The 14,109-nt window shown below is 42.4% G+C and overlaps 1 protein-coding gene and 1 pseudogene across 1 annotated transcript in view; both read right to left on the bottom strand.

Annotated features, from left to right (window-relative positions):
• RCOR1 (REST corepressor 1) overlaps window positions 1-14,109 on the bottom strand; it is a 126,759-nt gene that overhangs the window by 98,068 nt on the left and 14,582 nt on the right. The window lies entirely within an intron of this gene.
• On the bottom strand, window positions 2,069-2,218 carry LOC128773107 (U4 spliceosomal RNA; annotated as a pseudogene).

Here is a 14,109-nt window from a genome sequence, read left to right as displayed (position 1 = left end):
CCTCCCCCCCCTCCGCCCCAGGCAACTACAGTGGCAGAGGCTGTCTGATGTAACTGTGCTGGATCTCTGGCGTCTACTGAAAGCTTGCAATGTCCAAGAGAAAAACTCATGCAGTAAACTGCAGTCAGTTCTGGTCAACCTCAGCTCTCCGGACAGTAGCAGCTACTCATCCCTGCCCCTGGCCATGGGGCAGGAAGCAGTGCACATATTCAGTTCCTGGCACAGCCTGTACACAGCATGTAGGAGCCAGGGTGTGCAGAAAGGACCGTGTCTTCCAAATACTGACAATCTGTGCTCTGACCACCAAATGCTGCTTCTGAAAACAGAGGTGCAGACAAGCAGCAGATCGTCACTGTTGTTGCACCACCCCCACACCACAACAAGCCCCTCATCCCTCTAGCGGAGTCACTCGCGGGGGACTTTAAGAAGCTTGTCCCTTATATACGCTCACACGCACACACACACACATTCTTCACTCTTCTCATTTTCACCTTCTGGGAGGCAGATATTGATGACTAGGCCATACAAAAGCAAATGCATAGGGGCACCTGGCTGGCTCAGTTGGTGGAGCATGTGACTCATGATCTTGGGGTTGTGAGTTCAAGCCCTACACTGTGTAGAGAGATTACTTTAAAAAAAAAAAAAAAAAAAAAAAAGCAAATGCATGCACTATACAGGGAAAATGAGAAAGTGACCACACATGCCCAGAGAAAGGCATAGTCTCAGAAAAGATCTGAGAAACCCTGGGGCGCCTGTATGGCTTAACTAGTTGACTATCCAACTCTTGATATTGGCTCAGGTCACGATCTCACAGGTTCGTGAGTTCAAGCCCCACATCATGCTCCTCACACTGATAGTGTGGAGCCCGTTCAGGATTCTCTTTCTCCACAAGCGCATGCGCTCTCTCACTCTCTCTCTCTCTCTCTCTCTCTCTCTCAAAATAAGTAAATAAACTTAAAAAAAAAAAAAACAGATCAGATAAACCTTAAATTTAACCTCAGGATGATCCTTGACATAGAGACAGTCTACGGTAAGGGGGAAGAATGGAAGAATAGATGAATTAGTGAATACATAACAAAAACAGCAAACCTGGAGAAGGGGATGTTAACCACATTATTAGACTCACATGTTCACTTTCCAACAACAACATCACAAGGCATACAAGAAACAGAAAAGTATGGCCAATTCAAAGGGGGAAAATGTTTCAACAGAAACTATCCTTTAAAAGACCTGATGGCAAACCTACTAGACAAAGATTTAAAAACGGTCAAAGAACTAAAAAAAGATGTGGAGAAAGTCAAGAAAACAATGTATAAATAAAATGGAAAAATCAATTAAGAGATAGAAAACCTAAAAAGAAACCAAAAAAAACTCAGGAGTTGAAAGTGCAATTAATAATTTACTAGAAGGACTCAAAGGCAGACATGTGTAGGCAAAAGAAAGAATCAGTGAACCTGAAAATAGGACAATAGAAATAATCAAGTCTGAGAAACAGAAAGAAAAGACTGAACAGAAAGAAAAGTGGACAGAGAGCATAAGGGACCTGTGGGACACCATCAAACAGACCAAATACAAGTTGTGGGCATCCCAGAAGAAAGGGGCAAAGAGAAGATCTGAAAAACTAACTGGCTAAAAACGTCCCAAATTTGATGAAAGACATGAATATAAACATCTAAGAAACTCAACAAACTCCACGGAAATAAATCAGAGACCTACACCAAGGCACATTATAATCAAACTTTCCAAAGTCAAGGACAAAGACAGAATCTTGAAGGCAGCAAGAGAAATAACTCATCACATATAAAAGATCCTCAGTAAGTTAATGAGCAGATTTCTCATCAGAAACTTCAGAGGCCGGGAGCAGGGGGGCTCAGTTGATTAAGCTTCCAACTTTGGCTCAGATCATGATCTTATGGTTCATGAGGTCAAGCCCCACATGGGGCTCTGTGCTGACAGCTCAGGGCCTGCAGCCTGCTTCAGATTCTCTATCTCCCTCTCTCTCTCTGCCCCTTCCTCTCTCTCTCTCTCTCTCTCTCTCTCTCTCTCTCAAAAAGAAATAAACATTAAAAGAACAAGAACAACATCAACTACTACTACTACTACTTCAGAGGCCAGAAAGCAGTGGACCAATATAATCAAAGTGCTAAAAGTTTTCAATTAGCAATAATTGCACCTCGGACAAACCTCATTGGCTACGATACTGCCATTGCGCAAAGCTCAAAGTGCTAAAAGAAAAAGCTTTCAAGCAAGAATCCTATATCCTGCAAAACTGTCCTTCAAACAGCCTTAAAAAGGAAAGAAATTCTGACGTAAGCTACAACATGCATCAATCTTGATGGCGTTGTGCCAAATGAAATAAACTAGTCACAAAAACCAAACTCTGTATGACTCACTTACATAAGATACTTAGAGTACTCAAAATCATAGAGACAAAGTAGAATGCCTTCTACTTTTAATGGGAATAGAGTTTCAGTTTTATAAGATGAAAAGAGTTCTGGAAAAGGAAGATGATGATGAATAAATAGCCCATTATGACTATATTTCATACTTCTGAACTGTACACTTAACAATGGTTAGGGGCGCCTAGGTGGCTCAGTTGGTTAAGTGTCTGACTCTTGATTTCAGCTCAGGTCATGATCTCACAGTTGGTGGGATCAAACCCCATGTTGAGCTCTGAGATCACAGCACAGAACCTGCTTGGGATTCTCTCTCTCCCTCTCTCTCTGCCCTTCCCCCCACTCGTGCACATACCCACTCTCCCTCTCTAAATAAATAAATACACTTCAAAAAAAATGTTAATAGTTAAATATGACAAATTTTATATTATGTCTATTTTACCACAACTTAAAAACTTGGAAAACTAGGGGCGCCTGGGTGGCTCAGTCGGTTAAGCACCCGACTTCAGCTCAGGTCATGATCTCGCGGTTCATGAGTTCGAGCCCCGCGTCGGGCTCTGTGCTGACAGCTCAGAGCCTGGAGTTGCTTTGGATTATGTGTCTCCCTCTCTCTGCCCCTCCTCTGCTTGCACTCTGTCTCTCTCTTTCAAAATAAACACAATAAATAAATAAATAAATAAATAAATAAATAAATAAATAAAACTTGGAAAACTAAAAACAACCAAACAAACCGTAACCTCTAGGACAACCACTAATGGCATTTTTAATAAAAGTACATAACTAGCAAGCTAAGGAGAGAGGGCAAATAAACATTAAATCAATGCAAAAGAAGGTTGAAGGAACAAAAAAGAAACACAGAACAAGTGGGTCAAATAAATAGAAAGCTCTGAGTCAACAGATCTAAATTCAAATATGTCAGTAAATACTTAAGTGAAACTGTACATGGAACTAAATGCCTTAGATAAAAGCAAAGATTTGCTTTTTATGCCTTGGATAAAAACCTGTTTAGACATACCTAAATCATCAGAATAAAGGATGAACGCACAAATGAAAACAGCACGCAAACACGGGCGAAAAGGAGCCGGCATAGCCAAGTTGTTGGGCAAGGAGCATTACTAGAGATAAAGAGGGCCGCTCCAGAGTGATAAAGGTTCGCTCCTCCAGCAGTCCGTGCAAAGGCAGGTTACATCCAGCAAAAAGCAGTAATAAGTGGCATAATCTGATGACATACATTCACAGCAGTGTGTTTTCGGGAAAAGAGGAGAACGGTACAGAACTGGCAATAAAGGACAAGGAGGACATCCCACTTCCAGGCCCGGTGATGTGAGAAATGTAGGAGGAAGCCAGCACTACTTGAGAGCACTGCAGGGAAAAAACAGTTCCAGCAGGAGAAAACCAATTTTCTATTGGAACAAGAACGTAGGGGAAATTCACCAAAGAAATTAGGGATTTTCGGGGCTTCCTGCTGAGGCACCTTGATTTCAGAAGGCTCGGTGTAAAGGCTTCAAGAGAAGGTCAGAGGTGGGAGACAGGATCAGAAGAAACAATGTGGGTAGAGTCTTGGAGATTAGAATCCACATAATGGGAGGATGACCCAATAATTCTGGCCTTGTGGGTGACTGATCACACACAAAAAAAGAAAAAAAGTGGTGGGGGCAGGAGGGGAGCACATGATGAGATTAATCCTGATGGTCCCAAGGCAGAGGGTGACGGAGAAGCGAGGTGTGCTGAGGGAAAGGAGGGGTGTGGGGATCCTGACGGGAATGGCTAAGTTCCTGGGCTTCCTCCTGGCATCGGGCGACACGTATGGTCTGGCAGAGGGCAGCCTCACCCGAAGCGTTCACTGCTCTGCGTTTCTGCTTGAAAAAGGCTGCTAGGTTTGGGCTAAGATTGTAAAGAGCCAATCCATCTCTGGCGGCTACCAAACAGAGGTTTTCTCAGAGGAAGACACAGAGCCAGTGACACATCCGTCCTCCGAAATCCACCTCTGGAGTTTCTAACTGCCCCAAATCCAGAGGATTGTCCCCAAGTTTTAATAATGCTGTTAAACACAATTAATCTAACAAAACCAAGTGTTACTTTTCTGCGGACCGTAGCGAAGGATGGGCAGTTTACCAGTTCTATGCCTTTGTATTTCATTCACTTATTCAAGAGATTTTATTTTGTACCGACTATGTGCTAAACAATGTTCTACACCCTGGGGATATAGCGGTCTGGATACAAAGCAAGGGGGTTACAAAACAAAAACCCGTGCCTTCGTGGAGTTTATATTTTAGAATAGACATTAAACAAATATGTACATTTATAGCATGTTAGAAGGTGTTACAAAAATAAGAAAGAGGAGAGCAGGATGAAGAGGCCTGGAGTACAGTGGAAGTTTCCGTTTTAACTAGGATGGTCAGGGCGCGAAGGTGGCTCAGCCGGTTACATGCCCGATTTCAGCTCAGGTCACGATCTCACAGTTGGTGAGTTAGAGTCCCGCATCAGGCTCTCTACCGTCAGCGCAGAGCCTGCTTGGGATCCTGTCTCCCTCTCTCTCTCTGCCCCTCCCACCATGAGCATGCATGCTCTCTCTCAAAAATAAACATTAAAAAAATATAGGATGATCAAAACAGCTCCTATGAAATTATTCCTGACAAAAATAATTTTAATAAAAAAAAATCAATCTTCTAAATCTAACTACCAGTTTACAGAAAATACCAGTTTACAGAAAATACAGAGGACAAAGGAACATGATAAAAACAGCCAGGGGATGCAATCAGCAAATCCAGAATGAGGGACTCTTTCCACCAGACAACCCAGTGGTTTTCCACAACTTAATTACAAAGAAAAAACAAAAAAAAAAGGGGGGGAGAAATCTATACATTAAAACTCAGCGTGCATGCTTTAGGCCAAGATGGAGTGACAGAGACCAGATGGACCCTCCTCCTTGAAACATCCCAAAGAACAAACAGGGGCACCAGGGTGGTTCAGTCAGGTGAGCGTCCAACTCGATTTCAGCTCAGGTCATGATCTCACGGTTCATGAGATCGAGCCCCGCATGTGCCTCTGTGCTAATGGCACAGAGCCTGCTTGGGATTCTCTCTCTCTGCCCCTTCTGCTCTCTCTCAAAATAAATAATAAACATTAAAAAAATTAAAAAATATATATATATACATGAAACAATGGTCTTCCAGACAATGGCCGTCAGGTGATGAAGAAGCTGATGATCAGGTGATCCTTGAGGGTGGGAAACAAGAGAGATGAATGCTCCAACAGTCTCAACTTACTGCTCTGAAGAGTTCCCAGGCCACGGGGCTGAATAGTATTTTACCAAAGAAGATAAGGGGATGGCAAATAAGCAGATAAAAAACCAAAACTCAGTATCGCTTGTCACTTGAGAAACAGAAGTTAAAACAAAATACCACTACACACATATTAGAATGTCAAATTAAAAAAAGACTGACCATACCAACTGTTAGGAAGGTTGCAGAGCAACTGAAATTCTTTTTATATACTGTGTGTGTATATATATACATATATATATATATGATTTTTAGGTTTTTTTTTAAGTTTACTTATTTACTTTTGAGAAAGAGCACGCAAGTGGGGTAGGAGCAGAGAGAGAGAGAGAGAAAAAGAGACAGAGGGAAGGAGGGAGGGAGGGAGGGAGACAGAATCCCAAGCAGGCTCCGCACTATCAGCACAGAGCCCAATGCAGGGCTTGAACTCACGAACCATGATATCATGACCTAAGCCGAAGTCAGACGCTTAACCGCCTGAGCCCCCGGGGCGTCCCGAGCAACTGCAACTCTTATACACTGTTGGTGGACACGTAAAATTATAAAACCACTTGAAAAAGTTTGCAGTTTCTTAAAAAATTAAACATACAACTACTATATGATTCCATTCCTGAGTATTTTACCCAAGAGAAAAAGAAATATATTGTTCACACACAGACTTGTACCTGAATATTCATAGCAGTCCTGTCATAGCCAAACAACAGAAATAACCCCAACGTTCATCAAGAGGTGAGTGGAGACCAACTAATCTTTGACAAAGCAGGAAAGGGCATCCAATGGAAAAAAGACAGTCTCTTTAGCAAATGGTGCTGAGAGAACTGGACGGCAACATGTGGAAGAATGAAACTAGACCACTTTCTTACACCAGACACAAAAATAAACTCAAAATGGATGAAAGACCTAAATGTGAGACAGGAAAGCATCAAAACCCTAGAGGAGAAAGCAGGCAACAACCTCTTTGACCTCAGCCGCAGCAATTTCTTGCTCGACACCTCTCCAAAGGCAAGGGAATTAAAAGCAAAAATGAACGATTGGGACCTCATCAAGATAAAAAGCTTCTGCACTGCAAAGGAAACAATCAACAAAATCAACAGGAAGCCGACCGAACGGGCAAAGACATCTGTAAATGACATAACGGATAAAGGGTAAGTATTCAAAATCTTATCAAACTCAACACCCGAAAAACAAAGAATCCAGTGAAGAAATGGGCAGAAGACATGAATAGACACATTTCCAAAGGAGACATCCAGATGACCGACAGACACATGAAAAAACATCACTCATCATCAGGGAAATACAAATCGAAGCCACACTGAGATAACATCTCACACAGGTCAGGATGGCTAAAATTAATTCACGCAACAACAGATGCTGGCGGGGATGTGGAGAAACGGGAACCCTCTTGCACCGTTGGTGGGAATGCAAACTGGGGCAGCCGCTCTGGAAAACAGTGTGGAGGTTCCTCAAAAAATTAAAAATAGAACTACCCTACGACCCAGCAATAGCACTACTAGGAATTTACCCAAGGGATACAGGAGTGCTGATGCATAGGGGCACATGTACCCCAACATTTATAGCAGCACTTTCAACAATAGCCTAATTATGGAAAGAGCCTAAATGTCCACCAACTGATGAATGGATAAAGAAGACGTGGTTTATGTATACAATGGAATACTACTTGGCAATGAGAAAGAATGAAGTCATGCCATTTGCAGCAACGTGGACGGAACTAGAAGGTATTACGCTGAGTGAAGTCAGTCAGATAAAGACAGATATTGTATGTCTTCACTCATGTGGATCTTGAGAAACTTAATAGGAGACCATGGGGTGGGGGAGGGGAAAAAAAAGTTACAAACAGAGAGGGAGGGAGGCAAACTGCAAGAAACTCTTAAATACTGAGAACAAACAGGGTTGAGTGGGGGGGTAGGGGAGAGGGGAAAATGGGTGATGGGCGCTGAGGAGGGCACTTGTGATGAGCACTGGGCGTTTTATGGAAGCCAATTTGACAATAAATTATATTTTAAAAAAGGTGAGTGGATAAAAAAATATAGCATATCCATAAAATGTAATGCTACTCAGGAATAAAAATAATTGATACGTGCAAAATGCAGATGAAATCTCAAAATAATTATGCTGAATGAAAGAAGTCAGACAAAATGGAACAATTTAAGATTCCACTTCTTTAAAACCCCAGAAAATGCAAGCTGATCTCCAGTGAAGAAGATCAGTGGTTGCCTGAAGGAGGGGCAAGTAAGAGGGATTACCAAGGGGCCTGAGGAAACTTTTGGAAATGATAGATAGATATAATCCGTATCTTCAGTGTGATTTCACAGGTGTACGCACATGCCAAACTAATCAGGGCTCCCAGGTAACTCAGTTGGCTAAACATCTGACTCCTGATTTCAACTCAGGTCATGATCTCACAGCCATGAGATGAAGCCCTGCATCGGGCTCAGCACTGAACAGGGAGCCTGCTTGGGATTCTCTCTCTCTCTCTCTCTCTCTCTCTCTCTCTCTCTCTCTCTCTCTCTCTCTCTCTCTCTCTCTCTCCCTCTACCCCACTCAGGCATGCGTGTGCTCTCTCTCAAAATAAATAAACATTTTATAAAACACTCTAAATATGAGTTTATGAATGTCAGTTGTACCTCAAAAAAGCTATTTTTTAAAACTGCAACATGTAGCTCATGTCTGAATCCTGATTCAAACAAACCAACTGTTTAAAATAGTTTAGTGGAGATTTAATTATACTAAAGAATAAATATTTTATTTAATGGTGATCTTTGTGATTAGGTTTTTGTTGCTGCTGTTTTTATACTTAAAGACTTTACTTTTTTTTAGAGCAGTTTTAGGTTTACAACAGAATTGGGAGCAAAGTACAGAGATTTCCCACATACACCTGCTCCCACACATGCATAGCCTTCCCCATTATCAGCATCCCCCGCCAGTGTTATACTGGTTACCACGGATGAACCTACAGTGACACACCAGAATCACGCAAAGTTCACATTTTACCTTCACGTCCACTTCTGCTGTACATGCTATGGGCTTAGAGAAATGTATAATGAGATGCACCCATCATTACGGTACCATACAGTGTGGATTCACTGTCCTGAAAGTCCTGTGCTCTGCTTAATCTTCCCTCCTCCTACTCTATGGTAACCAGTGATCTTTTTACTATCTCCACAGTTTTGCCTTTTCTAGAACTGTCACAGAGTTGTAATCATACAATATGTCCTAGATTGTCTGTAAGTCATATTTTAGAGATAACACACTTACGAATAGGGAGGCAGGTAGATCAAGACAGGCCTCACTGAGATGGTAACATCTGAGCAAAGACCGGAGAGAAGCAAAAGAGATAAAGTCATAGTAGTGGTGCCAGACCAGACTGAGTAGGTCCCAGAAGGCCACTTGAAATGTGGACCACTGTGAGGTTTTAAATGGCAGAGAAACATACCGACTTACATCTTAATATCTAGAAGCAGAAGACTTACTAGAAGGCTACGGCAGCGATTCGAGTTACAGATGATGGCAGCTTATGGGAGGCCAGCAGCAGGGGAGGCAATGAGAATTATGTTCTGTAAACCAGTATAGATGGTCTGTAGGAGGGATACAAAAATGATATAGGCGATTCCCATCTTCAATGAGCAGCGGAGAAGAAATGAAAGCTAATAAAGATAGAGACGGTCTATAATGGAGGTAAGTCCCAAGGTACACACAGGAAGACACAAGGTGGACCTAACTTAGGGGAGAGACAGGAAAAGAGTCCATAACAATTCTCAATAAATGTTGCCTGAATTATTTAATTTTTTTAATGTTTATTTTATTTTTGAGGGGGGGGGAAGGGCAGAGAGAGGAAGACACAGAATCTTCCTCTGTGAAGGAGGCTCCAGGCTCTGAGCTGTCAGCACAGAGCCGGACGCAGGGCTCAAACTCACAAACCGCAAGATCATGACCTGAGCCCAAAGTCGGACGCTTAACCGACTGAACCACCCGGGCGCCCCAGTGTTGCCTAAGTTATGTGCAGGTATCTCAATCTCAAAACCCCATTTTAGTGAATGGCACCATCAATCATCAAGTCACCCAAGCCAGAAGTCCAGAAGTTATTGTGGCCTCCTTGTTCCCTACATCTAATCTACCATAAAAATCCGTCTATTCTAACAGCCTAAGAGCTTTCAAATCCGTCCTCATTTCCTTCCCTCACTACAACTTAGTTCCATGAGGGCTGAGGTGTCAAGTTTGTTCACAGTGCCTAGATGAGTGTCTAGAAAAATAGCAGATGCTCATTTAAAAGTTTCTGAATGATGAGGCACCTGGGTGGCTCAGTCGGTTAAGTGTCTGACTTCAGCTCAGGTCATAATCCTGCAGCTCGTAAGTTGAAGCCCCCCATAGCTTGGGATTCTCCCTCTCTCCCTCTCCCTCTCCCTCTCTCTGCCCCTACCCCACTGTGCGCTCTTTCTTTCTCTCTCAAAATAAACTTTAAAAACATAAATAAATAAATAAATAAATAAATAAATAAATAAATAAAATTCATGGTCAATACAACATGCATTATTTCACAAAAATATTGCATTTCTGCTTCCACAATACAAACATTAAGGAAAGTATATTTTATACATATCAAAGAGACATCAGTCTTTAATGATTTTTGACGATTATCTAAACAACATTTAAAATAGGGGCGCCTGGGTGGCTCAGTCGATGAAGTGTCCGACTTCATTTCAGGTCGTGATCTCACGGTTTGTGAGTTCGAGCCCTGCATCGGGCTCTGTGCTGACAGCTCAGAGCCTGGAGCCTGCTTCTGATTCTGTGTGTGTGTGTCTCTCTCTCTGCCCCTCCCTGCTCACGCTGTGTCTCTCTCTCCCTCTCTCTCTCTCAAAAATAAACATTAAAAAAAATTATTTAAACAACATTTAAAATAAATTCCAAATAGGGAATGACTGATACTAAGTACGGGGTTTCTTTTGGGATAATGAAAATGAAATTAAGATAGTGGTAATGGGGGGCGCCTGGGTGGCTCAGTCGGTTAAGAATCCAACTTCGGCTCAGGTCATGATCTCGTGGTTCGTGAGTTTGGGCCCCACGTCGGGCTCTGTGCTGACAGCTGGGAGCCTGGAGCCTGCTTTGGAATCTGTGACTCCCCCTCTCTCTGACCCTCCCCCGCTCATCCTCTGTCTCTGTCTCTCAAAAATGAATAAATGTTGGGGCGCCTGGGTGGCGCAGTCGGTTAAGCGTCCGACTTCAGCCAGGTCACGATCTCGTGGTCTGTGAGTTCGAGCCCCGCGTCAGGCTCTGGGCTGATGGCTTGGAGCCTGGAGCCTGTTTCCGATTCTGTGTCTCCCTCTCTCTCTGCCCCTCCCCCGTTCATGCTCTGTCTCTCTCTGTCCCAAAAATAAATTAAAAAAAAAAAAAAAAAAAGAATAAATGTTTAAAAAAAATTTTTTTTTTTTTTTTTTAAAGACAGTGGTACTGGTTGCAAAACTCTGAATATACTAAAACCAAACTGTAGCTTAAAAGAGTGAATTTTACGGTATGTGAATTACATCTTAATAAACCTATTATTGCAAAATGAAATAAATTCCCTAGCTTGGCACACAGGCCCTTGTGATTTGGCGTACACCTACCTGCCCAGTCTCACCGTCCGCCACTTTCCCAATTACGTCTGTGAGTTTCATCTGTATCAAATTACTCATGACTCCCCGCAAAAGCCCTCTCTGCCCACAGGACTCCACGTTAAGTATGTGGCTCCCTCGTCCCTGCATCTGCCCTTCCAGACCTAGCTTAAGGGTCGGGAGAGCCTCTCATTCCACACCCCATTTCAACCACATCACCTCGTCCCACCGACCAAAGGCTTGCAGAGCACAGATGTGCCTCTATCACACGGCTTTATCATACCAGACCAGGCATTTTGTGACCATGAAAAATAGTAGACAGTCAATAAATAATTAAGTCTAATATACAACTTCATATTCTATAATATGCAAATACCACTTAAAAGCAAATTTATTCAACTTCAGCCATAAAAACTTTTTGATTAACAAAACAGGGCAGGGGCTCCTGGGTGGTTCAGTCAGTTAAGCGTCCGACTTCGGCTCAGGTCATGATCTCACGGTCGGTGAGTTCGAGCCCCGCGTCGGGCTCTGTGCTGACGGCTCAGAGCCTGGAGCCTGCTTTGGATTCTGTGTCTCCCTCTCTCTCTGCCCCTCCCCCGCTCACACTCTATCTCTCTCTCTCTCAAAAATAAATGAACATTAAAAAAATGCTTTTAATATGGCAAAAACCTTACAATTATTAAATCTGTTTGCTGAACATACAGGATTCATTAATACTTTTTTTTTCATGTTTAAGTTTTTCATCAGCAAAAAAAGCAAAGTTACTAATATTTAGGAAAATTATGTGTAATATTCTCTGAGAGAAAACTTCAGTGTTCTCAGACCAGCAGAAGTGTAGCAGTCCATCACTTTCTCCCGCGAGTCCCTAAAAGCAAGTACGAAAGTGGAATGTGTGAAAAACAAGGTAACAGACGTGTCCAAAGGGTCGTAATTATGCTCCTAAAAAGCTAAAACTAAAACACGTAATCGTACCTCCTCTTATTTTTCCACAGTGTAATTCCAATTTGATACATGTTCTTGGTTTGTTTCCTTCACAATTCAACACAGTCAACCAATGAGCACGTCTGAGGTAAAAGCCGCCTGCTTCTAGAACGCCTCATGATTATTAGCTTTGTCTCAGCTGCGTCGAAGTTTGTGGGACGCACGCTTCAAATCATGGCATCAACACTTTCCCTCTGCTTTCGCTACTTGTTCTTAGGAAGGCAGAGAGTGGGGCTTCAAAACCTTTTTTACGGCGATAAAGCTCTTAAAACGTTACCCAGAAACTTACCATGCGAAACTAAATAAAAGCTCGGCGATCCCAGTTCATACCCTACTTTAACAGGGTGAGGGGCCCGCACCCCCGCCCCCCAACTCCTCGCTGCATTAACAACGCTGTAAAAAATGGCGGCGCCATGGCAACTGACCTGTTGCCAAGCAAGCAGAACACCAAGCAACTACTGCAAATGACAGTTCGCGCGTTGATCCATAAAACTCTAATTTAGCGTAGTATCAATATATGGCATACAAATGCACCAGATGTTCAAAAATCTAAAAGACATTTAGCTGAAAATGACTAGAAGACAATAGGAATTCTGTGTTTCAAAAGGAACACACACAAATATTCTTTTTACTACATTCCAGCAAGATGCAGTTGGGTCCGAGACAGTCCAAGAATGAGATAGTTCCTCAATTATACTTCTCTCAGAAATACTACAAGTAATAAGTTTTAAATAATTCACTCTTCTTAACATTTATTTATTTTTCAGAGAACATGAGCAGGGGAGAAAGAGAGAGAGGGAGACCCAGAACCCGAAGCGGGCTCAGGCTCCGAGCTGTCGGCACAGAGCCCGACGCGGGGCTCGAACCCACGAACTGCGAGACCATGACCTGAGCTGAAGTGGGATGCTCAACCGACTGAGCTCACCCAGGCGCCCCCTAAAGAATTTATTTTTTAAAGAAGAGTGAATTCAAAAAAATTATCTGCCTTTGGAAAATTGTGGGCTAGAATCATCAAGTGTCAATGAACAGGCAGACCAGATGAAGCACTTTATCACAAATACTGAAATGAATAGTGGCTTTACAAAAACACAAAGTTTGGTATTATGGTTTTTAAAAGCATCATTATTCTTTATTATTACATTTATTATTCATTACCATTACTTGATGTTTCCATGAACATAAATCCCAAATTCAAAAGTTTAAAAGCCGTAACAACATCAAGAAGAAACCAAATAGGTTAGGGGCAAAACATATAAAACAAGTATTAATGTTTTCTAACAAAAAGGGGATATAACCGGGGCACTGGCTCACTGGGTTGGAAGAACGTGTGACTCCTGATCTCCGGGGTCATGAGTTCGAGCCCCTCACTGGGTGTAGAGATTAAATAAATAAACTTTAAAAAAAGGGGAGGGGGAATATAACCAATTCATCTGGTTACCATTTATATATATATATATATATATATATATATATATATATCTTTTTTAGTAAGCTCTAGGTCGAACGTGGGACTCAAACTCATGATTGAGGTCAAGAGTCACGTACGTGCTCTACCAACTGAGCAAGCCAGGTGCCGCTCTGCTTACACCTTTTAAAAAAATCTAGCCTTTTGTCAAAAGTAGAGTGACATGAACCAGATTTACCCTGTTGTCTCGAACAACTGAAAACCGGACCACTACATGAAGCAAGTTTTCAAGGCACTGGACACCAAGCAACATAGTACGGTGAAAACCCTGAGAGGACAAAGCAGTAAGTCCTACAACCAAAGAGTTTCCAGCTGACAGCTTAGGGAGAGGGAACTCAGGACAAGTCAGGCAGTCTCTCTGAGTTGAGGGGACAGGC

Source organism: Panthera pardus, unplaced genomic scaffold (assembly GCF_024362965.1).
Source record: "Panthera pardus isolate Hobbes unplaced genomic scaffold, ASM2436296v1 HiC_scaffold_24, whole genome shotgun sequence".
NCBI classification, from domain to species: Eukaryota; Metazoa; Chordata; class Mammalia; order Carnivora; family Felidae; genus Panthera; species Panthera pardus.
The sequence above is the reverse complement of the archived record's forward strand: the minus strand, read 5'-3'. Positions and strand labels throughout refer to the sequence as shown.